The following is a 13,659-nucleotide window of genomic DNA, read 5'->3' as shown; positions in this document are numbered from 1 at the left end:
ATCCCCGCATCAGATAAATCCGAATTTAAAGGGGAAAAGCATCAAGACTGGAGTTGTTTGAGGGTAATGTCATGTGGACTATGCAAACTAAATGGGAGGGCAAACAGCTAAAAACACACAGTAACCCCAGTGTGGACAAGCCCTTAGTCCACTAGGGGATCTCTCACAAAGCTGGCGAAGGGCCACAGAGCATCTGCTTTGCACACAGCAGCTCCCAGGTTTAACGCTAGTGTTTCTAGGTAGGGTGCGAGAGATCCCTGCCTGAAACCCTGGAGAGCTGACAGTCAATGTAGACAATACCGAGCAAGAGAGACCAATGGTCTAACTCACTGGAAGGCAGCTTCCCATTTCCCTAAGAGGGTTTAAAATCTTTCTGTTTGGTGGCTGCTCATTTGCATAGGGTTGTTGCTATTTTTAAGTTAATTTGGTTTTGGCTGAGTGTTTTTTTTTATTGAGGTCAAATTTGTATATATATATATTTAACTGTTGCTGGCAGCTGCTGTATTTTGGCTCAAGGCCAGGGTAGATTTTTTTTCAAATATAGTAAATAAAGAAGAGAATATACTTCCATGCACATCTGACCTTCAAATATGCTCACACAAACTCTGCACCATTATCACAGCCCTTGCCATTGCAGATGAGTGTAAACTTAGTGTCAGAATGGTGGGCATGATCCTCACAAGTGACAGGAGTAATTTCAAAATAGTTTTCTCTCATGTCACGCTGCTTCTACTTTAAAAAAATGGGGGGGGAGAGAATGATTTCGATTGCTTTTCCTTTACTAGTCTGAGTGAGGTAAGTACTAATGCACCCAACCCCTAACTCTGTTAGACAAAAATCCTATGCTCCATTGCATGGGCATAAGCCCCGCTGGACTTAGTGGGATTTCTAAGTAAACAGGCATAGCATTTAACTGTTAGCTAATTTATGAGATGAGAGATCTGTATCAGCAAATGATGACACAGTTACTTCACAGCCCCGCCATTCTCCCCTGGCTACAGAAGTTCATTTTAATGTTTTCATAAAGACATGTCCAAATGTTTAGATAATTTTTCCATAAGTTACATTTGACTTGATATGGAATAATGTGAGGAATGAATAATTCAAGACTTATTCCTTCGGATAGTTTAAGTACAAAACACAAATGGGTTACATTTCCTATGTTGAAAATGAACATGTCAAAATCTGGCCTTTAAGGATGGCTCAGACAATATCTTTTTGTTTGAGCCAATGCTGTGGACTTTTAACCCATATGTTGTCACTACAGGAAGTGTCCTTCTTTCAAAGTAAGAAAAGTCCAGTGTTGAACTTTAATGTGTTAATTTTTACTGTGTTTTCACACATACAATGAAATACCATAGATAGATATTTCCTTTTAATACATAACAATCATATAACACCTTCAAGTGTTCAAAGTGCTTTACGTTCATTAACTTGATGTAAACCTTTAGAAGAACACTGAAAGCAGTGTTTCTCAAACTGTGGGATCACAATCTATAGGTGAGTCCCTTCTTGTTTCTGAGTGGGTTGGACAATATGAGGCTGTCCCATCCACTCCACCATTCAGGGCTGGCTCCAGGAATGCCAGGGCCCTTGGGCATCAGCTTGCCCTGGCCCCTGGCATGTGTGTGTGTATGTGTGCACAAGCACATGCGCACGCACGCATGCGGCCCCCCCACTTACCTGTCTGCTGTCTTTTACCATTGCCCTTAACAAAGATGGTGGCCGTGGTTTCCCTAAGGGGATGATGCCTCCGCTGCCATCTTTGTTGATGGCACGCGTGCGTGCTATGCACGCGCATCTCTGCATTTTATCCCACTGTTCAGCTAAAAAAGGCTCCCAGAATAGCTTACAGATGTTATTTTTAAGATAGTCCCTGCCCATAGGCATACAATCTAAAAAGACATGGCACAAAAGGAAAGGGGATTGGGAGGGAAAAGAAAAGGCAAACCTGGACAGTATTTCTGAAGTAATATAATGCTTAACTTCTTTTCAAATACATATTGTCTAAGTATACCTATATTAACATTAAAAATGAAAGCATAAACTTGTTAAATGTTAACTACAGAGGTGATGTTCTTGCATTTTCTGTTGTAAAGAAAGGACAGTAAGTCTTAAAGGGTGGAAATGAGTTTACAGACAGATCCAAAAAGGTTTACAGAGGAGTCCCACTTCAAATATCTGCGAAGCACTACTAAGTCAATATTATTATTCCACATATTGAGGGTCTGAGTCCAAGAAAGAGAGGCTCACATAAGTCTGCCAGTAAGTTCATGGCAGATTCAAACTGGGGGCTTCCTGATACACTACACTACACCAGCTGTTTTTTATTCATTGACCTTGCAGAATCGATCATCAAGAGAGTTATGTCCAAGGGAGGCTCCTCCATTATGCTCAGTGCTGCTCACCCTAATGACAAAAGAAAAATAGTACTCATTTCTCTTATATACACATTTTGACACCACTTTCCCCTTATATAATACATTTTTATGTGATCTTCACTAATATATGTTTATACACACTTTCCCCTAATATACACGTTTTTGGATTGGTGTATTGCAAACTTCAGGGAAGTGAGAATGTTGAAGTTTCATATTCTTTTGGGAAGTGTCAATTTGGTAGGTTTGCATTAAAATGAGAAGAGACTGAATTTCTCCCTCATCCCTAGCCACTAGGTCTTCTACTGAAAATAGGAGAAAAGGCAGCTGTAGCTGTTGTCATGAGCTCTGTCAAACAGACTAACAGTGTGCTGGGAATAGCAGAGGGTGCATTATTCTCCAACAACCATTCTGTCTGCAACATATCAATGTCTGGACTGTATTTTATGGAGTCTTTCTGTTAAAGACACATTCACCTCTCTCCCCCAACCTCCACATCTTTACAGGCATTTACAAAATGCAGATACCCTTAATTAACTTACTGTATTGATTAACTCTCATTTACGCTTAACCACATGTATTGGCAGAGGCTTCATTAAGCTCAGAAAGATGATTTATGGGTTTCCTTACCTTGCACTGGGGCTTTGTTTGTTCAGTTGTTCATCTTGCCCCCATCCTGTAAGCTCTGAGAGGTAACAACATTTTTTAAAAGACACAATAAGAATAGGGTTAACTATCCAAATCGAGACAACCAAGGAAAATTATGTTCCTTCTTTTGCTTAGGGACTATTTTCAGATAAGCAAGAATTTCACTGGGTGTAGCTTCTCCAGTACTAGTGCTGCAGTTGAAATGCTTCCATCTATGTTGGGGGAGGGGTCTAACCTGTGAGCCTCCGGAAATTGTTGGACTCCAACTCTCATCAGCACCGGTCAGGATGGCCAATGATCAGGGATGATGGAAACTGTAGTCCAACAGCTTCTGGAGGGCCACAGGGTAGCTATTCTTCAAATATGTATAGCTTGAAGACAAAGGAGCCCCATGTGATGTTCCTGTATTAGTGTAAATAGGGTAAGTGCTGTTTGTATAGGAGATACATGGTAAGTAGAATGAAAGAGGAAGGGGGAGTGAATGGGCAGTAGAATGCTGGATGATTGGCTGAATGTTTAAAATGGCTGACAGTATAAAAGGAAGAATGACAGTGGAATCTGTGTGATGAAAGTGAGTGGGTTGTTTTGGTGGGTTTTAGAGAGTTGTTTGTCAGGAGAGCGTGGAGAAGGAGGGGGGTGAAGTTCGGATTAGTATTAGATAAAACCATATGCTTATGTGCCTTATGAAGAAATCTTGTTATCTGTGTTATTTAATAAATACTTAATTTGGTTTACCAAAGGCCTGATCCTTGGCTGGGGTTTCACAGACCAGAAGGGAGGGTGAGGTAAATACCAAGGCTGAAGAGGAGCAAATGGTGGCAGTGGGTGAAGGGAAGAATATAACACCACAAGTATTCAGAGCAAACCAGAATTATAAGCAGTCTGAGTAAATCAAAGGGATTGGGACAGCTTAAGCACGCAGTCACAGAGGTAACCTAATTGAAGGAGACTCAGGCAGAGTCTCTGGGAATACTGGTTATAGGACGTGACTGGTGGTGCTGCCTAGCAGGGGGATCTGTTGAGATCTATGCTAGAGCGGAGAGGGAAACCATAAAAAAGGACAGTCCGGACTGGTGGAGTCCCTGGTGGTGCCTAGTGACTGGCAGTAGCCACGAGCAGGTAGGAACCTGACAGGGAGAGCCAGGGAAGGGCGCCACAGGTGGTGGCAGTAGCGGTGGGATACAAACCAAAGAGAGTCCCAAAGACACGTGGTGACAAAGGAGACTACGTCACAGGTGTTGGCTGTAGCAGTGGTACGAATACTATAGAATCCCTAACAGTGGTGTGGCAAACAGAAATAACAAAACAAGATTACTTGTGAGAGTGACTGGCAAAGAGTGTGTGGCAAAGAGTGAGTGAACTCAAACACCATGGCTGAATATATAAAAATGAAAAGAGAGGAGCTGGTGGAGAAGTGCATAACATTCAATTTACCTCACAAGGGTAAAGGGGTAGATGAATTGAGGGTAGCACTTATAGGATTTGCAACTGCCCAGCAAAAACAACCTGTCAGGGAAGAGACCCCAGAAGGATACTTGAGCAATCCCGCTTATATAGAGTATTTGAGAGAGAAGTTAAGATGGGAGGCTGAGGAAAAAGACAAGCAGAGGGTCTTTGAAATGGATGAGAAAGATAAACAGCGAGAGATGTAAACTGAGAAGTTGAAGATGGAAACTGAGAGATTGAGGATGGAAGCTGATGGGAAAGATAAACAGCGAGAGTTAGAAACTGAGAAGTTGAGGATGGAAGGTGCAGAGAAGGAAAAGCAGCGGGAGTTGGAATTTGAGAGAATGAGAGTGGATGCGGAATTACAGGTGGAAAGATTAAAATCGGATAGAGAGAAATTTCACTCTGAGGAGACAAGGAAAGACAGAGATGGAGCAAAAATAAAAATTACTCCAAAGGACTTTGCTGTCTATGAGCCTGGTCAAGATCCTCACATTTATCTCACAACCTTTGAAAAGGCAGCTCAGTTGTGGGGGCTACCTGAAGATAAATACATGCAGTATTTATCAAACCAGATCAAAGGGGAATTGGCAGAGGTATACCAATATTTCCCCTCAGACAAGCCCGTCACCTATGCTGAGTTTAAAGAGGCAGTCTACAAAAGATTCAGACTGGGACCTGACTATTTTAGAAAGTTATTCCGAAACTGTCAGATCCAAGCAGGGAGGTCTTTTGTTGAACTGGGAGCAAAGCTGATGGATATATTTGGAAAGTGGATGAGTAGTGCCAAAGCTCAGTCAGTGGAAGAGGTGAAAAGCCTCATGATACTGGATCAATTATACCATCAGTTACCACCAGAAATAAGGCTCCTGGTCAAAGACCGTTCCCCTACATCGGTGCAGGAGGCCGCAGAGATGGCGGATCACTTTGCCTCCAATAGAACTGGCTGGGTGGGGAAAACATCAAGAGAGTTTAAACCCAGACCATATAATGGTGGCAGAAAGGATGTGGTGCCACAGCGACTGAGTCCTCCAGTAAAATCTGAAGGGCACAGGGCACCCCAGAGTGGATCTGTGTACCCTAAAACAGAGGAGAAATTATGCTACAAATGTGGTAGACCGGGGCACCTACGTTTTCAATGTGAGGTTGCCAACCCCATTAGTAATCCTGCTCAGGCAAGGGCAGTAAAAATAGAACCAAAAGATTTAACCACAAAAAAGGTTCAGTTCTGCCAGATAGACTGGACAGAAGTAACAGACCTTGATTCAAGTCTGAGAGAGGAAGTGAGTGTACAAGGGGCAACTTATTGGGCATTGCTCGACACTGGTGCCGCTCAGACGTTACTGAGGCCAGATTTAATAAAATCTGAAGAAATATTACCTCAGGAAACGGTGAATATCCAAGGAGTGAGGGGTCAACCAGAAAGCTTGCCTGTGGCCCTGGTGAAAATGGCGTGGAGAGGCCGAGAGGGCAGATATAAATTAGGCATTAATGCCCACCAACAAGAACCAGTGATACTGGGAAGAGATGTTATGGGGGCACAAGGGAAAATATATGTGGTGACCAGACAGCAACTTGGCAGAGAAACAGAAGCCATGTTAAGGGGGGCTGAAACAAACAGGGTGGAATCTGTTAGCAAGCCTCAGGTCGCCATAGCAACCACTAGCAGGCCTGCTGAAGGAGACAAACTGTATCAACTGGTCTCTGGGGAAGAGACAGAGCATTTCAGAGAAGAACTGAATAAGGATACCAGTTTGAATCAAATAAAGGAACAAGCCCTGACCCAACAGATTCCTTTCACTGACAAACTGAGGAATCAAGTTGTTTGTGAGAATGGGATTTTATATAGACTGTGGATGCCTGCTGAGAGAAAGGATGAATGTGAACCAGTGAAGCAATTGATAGTACGTAGCAAATACAGAACCAGATTGCTAGAGGTAGCCCACGATGTCCCATGTGCAGGACATCTGGGAATAAAAAAGACCAAAAGGAGATTGGCTGCACACTATTATTGGCCAAACATCTCCAAAGATGTAAAACAACATTGTCTATCTTGTGGTATCTGCCAAAAGGTGGGAAAAAGTGGAGTAAAGACTAAGACACCCTTAAAGCCCCTTCCTATAATTGGACAACCCTTTTATAGAGTGGGAATAGATTTGGTGGGCCCTTTTTCCAAACCCACAAGGCATGGCAAGAAATATCTAGTGGTGGTGGTGGATTTTGCCACCAGGTACCCAGACGCAGAAGCACTAAGATCTGTAGAAGCCCCTGTAGTGGCAGAGGCTTTATTAAAAATCTTTATGAGGCTGGGTTTCCCTCATGAAGTGCTGACGGATCAAGGCAGTGTATTCATGGGAGAAGTGATGCAATGTATGTGGAAATGTTGTGGTCTAAAACATCTAAAGACCACTACTTACCATCCCGCCACTAATGGGCTAACAGAGAGATTCAATGGGGTTTTGAAGGGCATGATAAGAAGCTATGTTCAAGATCACCCACAAGACTGGGATGAACGGTTGGGATGCTTCTTATTTGCATACAGAGAAGTCCCTCAAGAGTCAACAGGCTTCTCACCCTTTGAACTCATGTTCACTAGAAAAGTGAGGGGACCTTTGGAACTATTAAAAAATTCATGGGAAGGAACCCTGGGAGAGTACAAAACATCTGTAGTAGATTTTGTATTGGAATTCCGCAATAAATTAACATCAATGATGGAGGTGGTGAAAAAGAATTTGAGTCAAGCACAGCAGAAGCAAAGTTACTGGTATGACAGAACAGCCAGGGAACATGTGTATGATGTGGGAGATATGGTTATGGTGTTCATACCCAGGAAACATGACAAATTACAGGCTAACTGGGAAGGACCATATACCATCAGAGAAAGGCTTGACACAGTGACGTATGTAATCACCACAGACCAATTAAACAAAAGCAAAGTGGTTCATGTAAATACGTTAAAGCCTTACCATACCAGGGATGCACAGGTGTTGCAAGTTACCTTATTCCCTGAGGGAAGTGGGCCTGAACTTCCGGATTTGGTATAGGAAAGCAAAGACAAAGGAGGGGTAGATCAAGTGGAATGGTCAGAGGAGGTGAAGGAGGAAGTAAAAGAAGAGACTCTGAGAGTTTTGAAAAACTATGGGAATCTCTTTAGTAATAAACCTGGCCGAACCAGTATAGCCAAACATTCCATTAATACTGGAGATCATGCCCCAATCAGATCTATGCCGTACCGTGTGAATGGGAAAGTTTTGAGGGAGATCAAAAAGGAGGTCGAAGATATGCTGGAACTAGGAGTGATCAGGGAATCCATCAGTCCCTGGGCCTCAAGTATTGTCCTGGTTCCGAAAAAAGATGGAACGACAAGATTTTGCATTGATTATTGGCTAATCAATAAAATCACGGTCCCAGATGCGTATCCCATGCCCAGGGTAGACGCAATGTTAGAGTTATTGGGGGCAGCAACCATTATCTCTACGTTAGACCTCTGTAAAGGATTTTGGCAAATGGAACTAGACGAGCAATCCAGAGCCAAAACTGCCTTCAGTACACCAGATGGGTTATATGAGTTTGTGACCTTACCCATAGGACTAAGGAACTCACCAAGTTCATTTCAGAGGCTAATCAATACTGTGTTGCGAGGCATGGCAGATTTTGCAGTGGCCTATATCGATGACGTGGCCATTTTTAGCAAGTCGGTGCCTGAGCATGTCCAACACCTGACAACAGTATTAGAGGCATTAAGAAAAGCAGGCCTCACAATAAAAGCGAAGAAGTGCCAGTTTGGGTTGAAGGAGGTGGTCTATTTAGGACATAAGGTGGGGAGTGGGAAAATCACCCCCTTATGGAGCAAGGTGGAGGCAATACAAGCGTGGCCTATCCCCTTAACCAAAAAGCAAGTTAGGGCATTTCTAGGTGTGGCTGGTTTTTATAGGAAGTTTGTGAAAAATTTTGGGGAAATAGCAACCCCCTTGCATGAATTGACAAAGAAAAAGTGTTCTGAGCGTGTGGTATGGACGGATGAATGTCAGAAGGCTTTTGATCTGCTGAAGCAAGCCTTGTATCAAGGACCCATATTAATAGCACCAGACTATGAGCAACCATTCATCGTGGCTACAGATGCGTCAGACCTTGCGCTGGGAGTCGTCTTGCTGCAGGAGAGAGAAGGCACCAGACATCCAGTGGCGTATCTGAGTCGCAAGCTGACGCCGAGGGAGAAAAACTACTTGTCGGTCCAAAAGGAGTGCCTAGCGGTCGTGTGGGGACTGAATAAGTTGCGCCCATACGTGTGGGGACGAAGATTCATGGTAACAACGGATCATCGGGCCTTGTTATGGTTACAGACTATGAAAAACCATAATACTATGCTGCAGAGGTGGTCCTGGGCCCTACAAGACTATCAAGTGGACTTCCAGTTCATCAAAGGCAAGGACAATGTATTGGCCGATGGACTGTCAAGGCAGGTTGCTGGGACTGCAGTGACGTGACCAGACGGAGGAACAAAGAAAGACATTTTCCCCAGAGAGACTTGTTTTATTTGTTAACGCGGCGTATGAATCCTGGAACAGGAATAATACTCTGCCGTTGTTTTAAGGGGGGGGGGATGTGATGTTCCTGTATTAGTGTAAATATGGTAAGTGCTGTTTGTATAGGAGATACATGGTAAGTAGAATGAAAGAGGAAGGGGGAGTGAATGGGCAGTAGAATGCTGGATGATTGGCTGAATGTTTAAAATGGCTGACAGTATAAAAGGAAGAATGACAGTGGAATCTGTGTGATGAAAGTGAGTGGGTTGTTTTGGTGGGTTTTAGAGAGTTGTTTGTCAGGAGAGCGTGGAGAAGGAGGGGGGTGGAGTTCGGATTAGTATTAGATAAAACCATATGCTTATGTGCCTTATGAAGAAATCTTGTTACCTGTGTTATTTAATAAATACTTAATTTGGTTTACCAAAGGCCTGATCCTTGGCTGGGGTTTCACAGACCAGAAGGGAGGGTAAGGTAAATACCAAGGCTGAAGAGGAGCAAATGGTGGCAGCGGGTGAAGGGAAGAATATAACACCACAAGTATTCAGAGCAAACCAGAATTATAAGCAGTCTGAGTAAATCAAAGGGATTGGGACAGCTTAAGCACGCAGTCACAGAGGTAACATAGACTGGAGAAAAGTGGGTCTATTAAGCAATATTTGCTAGGCATGATACAAACACATGGAACAGTAATAACTACTCAGAATGTTAAGCAGCTCATTGACCACACTTATTGGAAGCAGAGTCCATGACATTCTACAGTCATTATAAAAGTAAAAGTGGTAAGGAAAGGTGCAGACTTCAGTTGCTTTAATTGACTAATAAGAGATTAACTGAGTTCATATCCAGAAGGAAGCATCATAATGAGGGCAACTACTGACAATACTTTCAAAGGAGGAGAAAGATATCTATCTATACATATAATAAAAATGTGTCACACTCTGCAGTTCACAGCTCCACGGATAGGCAGTGCTAAGTGAATTGCAGCGTGAATGCTTCCGTCCCCCCTTGCCCGCACACTACTCACACCGCCTGCCACCGCCCACTTCACCAACCAGGCAAGGCAGCAGCGATGGCAGTCTTGGAGAGTGGGCGAGCAGGTGGACTAGATGGGTTATGCCACCAGCAGCGGCAGCCTGAGTTAGAGACCAGTGTGCAGCCTAGGTGTGCTGCATTGCAGCACAGTTTATACATGGCGGTGGCAGCCTGGGCGGATGGGTGGAAGGCCAGTGTGCAGCCTCGGTGTGCCGTGCTGCACGGCAGCAGAGTTTGTCCAGGGCAGTGGCATGGGGCAGTGAAGGAACAGGCAAGGCAAGTGGGTTGGTGAGGGAGGTGAGGGGTTAGGCATTGGGGATGCCTTGGAGGTTGGCAAGTGCAGTGAGCAGAACCCCCCTAGTAAACATTCATATTTATGAAAGTATGACTGTCTAGGTATCTCATGTTGCTTTATACGCAAGGCAAAAACAAAACAGACAGATTGAGGCAACCAAAGACACTTTGTTATCAGAGGAAAATCTAAATCCTCCGCCAATGCATAGTAGCAAAAGAGAATAACAGTTTTTTAAAAGACAAATTGCTTCCTGTTAAAGGTACCCCCAACATTTTACATCTTCCTAAAAATCAGATTGGTTCTGGCAGGAGAAGAGAATATACAAGTATGTTGATTAGCTCTTTTTGTGTTTCTGGTGTCTTGTGAGAACCCATTTAATCCCACAACTTTTCAGGGGAGGGGGAAGTGAGAGAGAAATGGGGTCTCTAAAAGTAGCCTGTGTGGTTTGCAATTAATCCAGCCTTTGCTGAGGCCCTCAGTCACAGGTTCTTCTTTAAGTTGTGTTATGTTACAGTGTATTTCTATGCCGTCTTTTGGCCAAAAAGACTCTCAAGGCAGCTCACAAAAAATAAACACAAATACAAAATATACATCAGAAAAGAATAATACAGTTTACAAAATTTTAAAGAACAAAATATTAACAAAGCAGCAGCAACATCTTTCAGTAAGAATACAATAACAATCAGCGCTGTCAATGTCTGCTAGTTCTTACTTCAGTGTGTTGACATCAAAGCGTGGTGCCACTGGGGTGTCCTGCTGGTACTGCACCTGCCAGTCCTGGTGCAGGAAAGGCAACAGGAGGAACCCCAGCTTTTTGCTGGTCATATCATTGCCATTCAAAACCAGCTGCAATCTTTGGTGGAAACCTGCTATAAGTGACATGTGCATCTAAATCAAACCTGTAAAATTACATCCTGATCCTCCCTCCCCCCCAAAAAAAATACTCTGGTTCTTTACTTAGTCTCTGTTTTAAGAGAAAAGGACATCCTAATTGTTATTTTTTAATTCCAGAAGTATTTAAAGAAAACATTTTACTTAAGTGCATCAGTTAAAATATTTAAATTAACTTGAAGTGTGAATTTAAGCATATTGTTTACTCAGAAGTAACGTTCAATGGAACAGCATTTGTATCCAAGTAGGTATGCCTAGAATTTCAGCCTCAGATTCCTTTTCAAATGTGAATATGCTTCAAAATTGTTTTACTGCAAAATAATTGAAAAAAATCAGCATGATAAAAAATTCTGAACACTTTTGAGTAAAGGATCACAGTTTCTCTCAGGCAGTTCAAGAAACCAGCACATCATTTTCTAAGTCTTGGCATCTGGGTAGAATTCTAAAGATTTTTTGTTTCTCCTTTAACAAGATGACTTTGCAACATCCAAATTTCCTTCAGGGTGAGAGGTGAGTCTATACCAGCTTTTCCCAACTAGTGGGCCACCAGATGTTGTTGGACCGCAATTCCCATCTTTCCTGACCATTGGCAATGCCGGCTGAGGCTGATGGGAGTTGTGGTCCAACAACATCTGGTGGCCCACTAGTTGGGAAAGGCTGGTCCATACCATACTTTGTTCTTATAATTTCTGCTACTTCTTTTTCAATATTCTCTTGAGGAGTACCTTTCACATCAATATAGTGGCAGCAGGGCCGGCACCAGGCATGCCGGGGCCCTTGGCCCCCAGCCTGTCCCAGGCCCCAGCACACGCATGCACACAGCTAGGTATGACTTGGGCGCCAGCCTGCCCCAGGCACGTGGTTCCTGTCTGTTCCACCTATCTTTTTCCTGTGTTCTGCTGCTGTGCGTGCTGCGCGTGCCGGGCTGCCATCAACCAAGATGGTGGCAGAGACTTCTCTAAGACGCTGATATCCCGCCGCCATCTTGGTTGATGGCATGCACATGCCTGCCATCAACCAAGATGGTGGTAGGTGCATCAGCCCCTTAAAGACGCCTCCGCCACCATCTTGGTTGATGGCAGCCCTGCGCGCACAGCACATGCAGCAGCAGAAGACAGGAGAGACAGGTGAGGTGGAGCGAACAGGTGGGCGGCCTGGAAGCTCCCTCCCTGCGAACATGGCAGGGGAGCACTACTCCCCCACCCTAATGAGAGGCCCTTCAGGGGGCCCTGTGGAAGCCAGGGCCCTCAGACAGGGCCTGACCTGGCTGTCCTTTGGCACTGGCCCTGAGTGGCAGTCACAACTTGCATAATGACAAGAAATTGCCTTTCGAAACCCTTCAGTCTTGTTCATTGCAGAACCATGGATTAGCAAGGGATGGAAAAACACTTTCTCCTTTCTCCATAGTAAGGTGAACCCTGGGAACACTTTTATCACAATCACACACACCATGATACATCTTCTGTACGCCACCCTCCTACTCAGGATAATCATGGTGTTTCAGAGACCCTTTATGAGTTCCTGGCAGAACTACCAGGCATCTATTTCTGCGATCAATCCTCCCCATGGCAGCCCAGGCACACAAAAAATGTGACCTGCAGGCCGGAATGGGAAATAATGCAAATCCTGATGCATTGGGTGGTGAGAGCTCTTCCTTTCAGGATCTTGAGGCTTATTTATCAACATGGTGTGCATAGCCATGATGTTGGATCCTGTGAAGCATTCTTAACAGAGGCAATGTGCAATATCTGAAGAGTTCTTCATCTCCCTGGAAATCCTGTATTTTTGAAACTGCTTTCTGATCTGGAATAAACTCTGACTTGGCAATTGACATCTCTCTCATGACCATCAGACCAGGAATCTTCACCTCCTTTCTGCAGATCTTTGTGAACTCATTTCTGAAACGTTCAATGTCCTCATCAGTGACCAGGATATTTTTATGACAAGATACCCATTCTCCTCATAGACACGCCTTTGCTCTGGGCTTAGAAGATTATTATCCAAGGTGTAAGAGTATTGAATTGGATATTTTACAGTAGATACTTGGGTTGACATAGGAAATGGTGTGTGTGTGGCGACAGCAGCCAGACCCGCCAGCCGGGAGGGAATGAGGTGCCGCAGCAGAATTGCAAGCCGAACAGGCACACTCGCCATCGCCCTCTTCGCAGGCTCCTCCCTGGCAGCCGGTCAAGTCTAGCTCATCATGCAGACCTTTATGCAGTGAGGCTTACTGATGCTCTTTAAAGCTTCCCAAACATAATAAAATCACAGTGAAATTAGAATAACTGCGTCTTACTTAATAAATCTGTCCCTTTGGTTCCTCACCCTTAAGAATCACCCAGTTCAATTTACAACTTGAAAGCAATGCCTGCAAAGTACCACCATTTGCCGAGACTACTGTTGCGTTTGCAAGGGCAATTAGAAAGCCATTGCTAACAAATAC

The 13,659-nt window shown here is 44.0% G+C and overlaps 1 pseudogene; it reads right to left on the bottom strand.

Annotated features, from left to right (window-relative positions):
* Nucleotides 1-11,658: 11,658 nt before the first annotated feature.
* On the bottom strand, nt 11,659-13,370 carry LOC133389650 (phytanoyl-CoA dioxygenase, peroxisomal-like; annotated as a pseudogene).
* Nucleotides 13,371-13,659: the final 289 nt, after the last annotated feature.

This window comes from Rhineura floridana, chromosome 7 (assembly GCF_030035675.1).
Source record: "Rhineura floridana isolate rRhiFlo1 chromosome 7, rRhiFlo1.hap2, whole genome shotgun sequence".
Classification (NCBI taxonomy): domain Eukaryota; kingdom Metazoa; phylum Chordata; class Lepidosauria; order Squamata; family Rhineuridae; genus Rhineura; species Rhineura floridana.
This window is presented reverse-complemented; position numbering and strand designations above follow the sequence as displayed.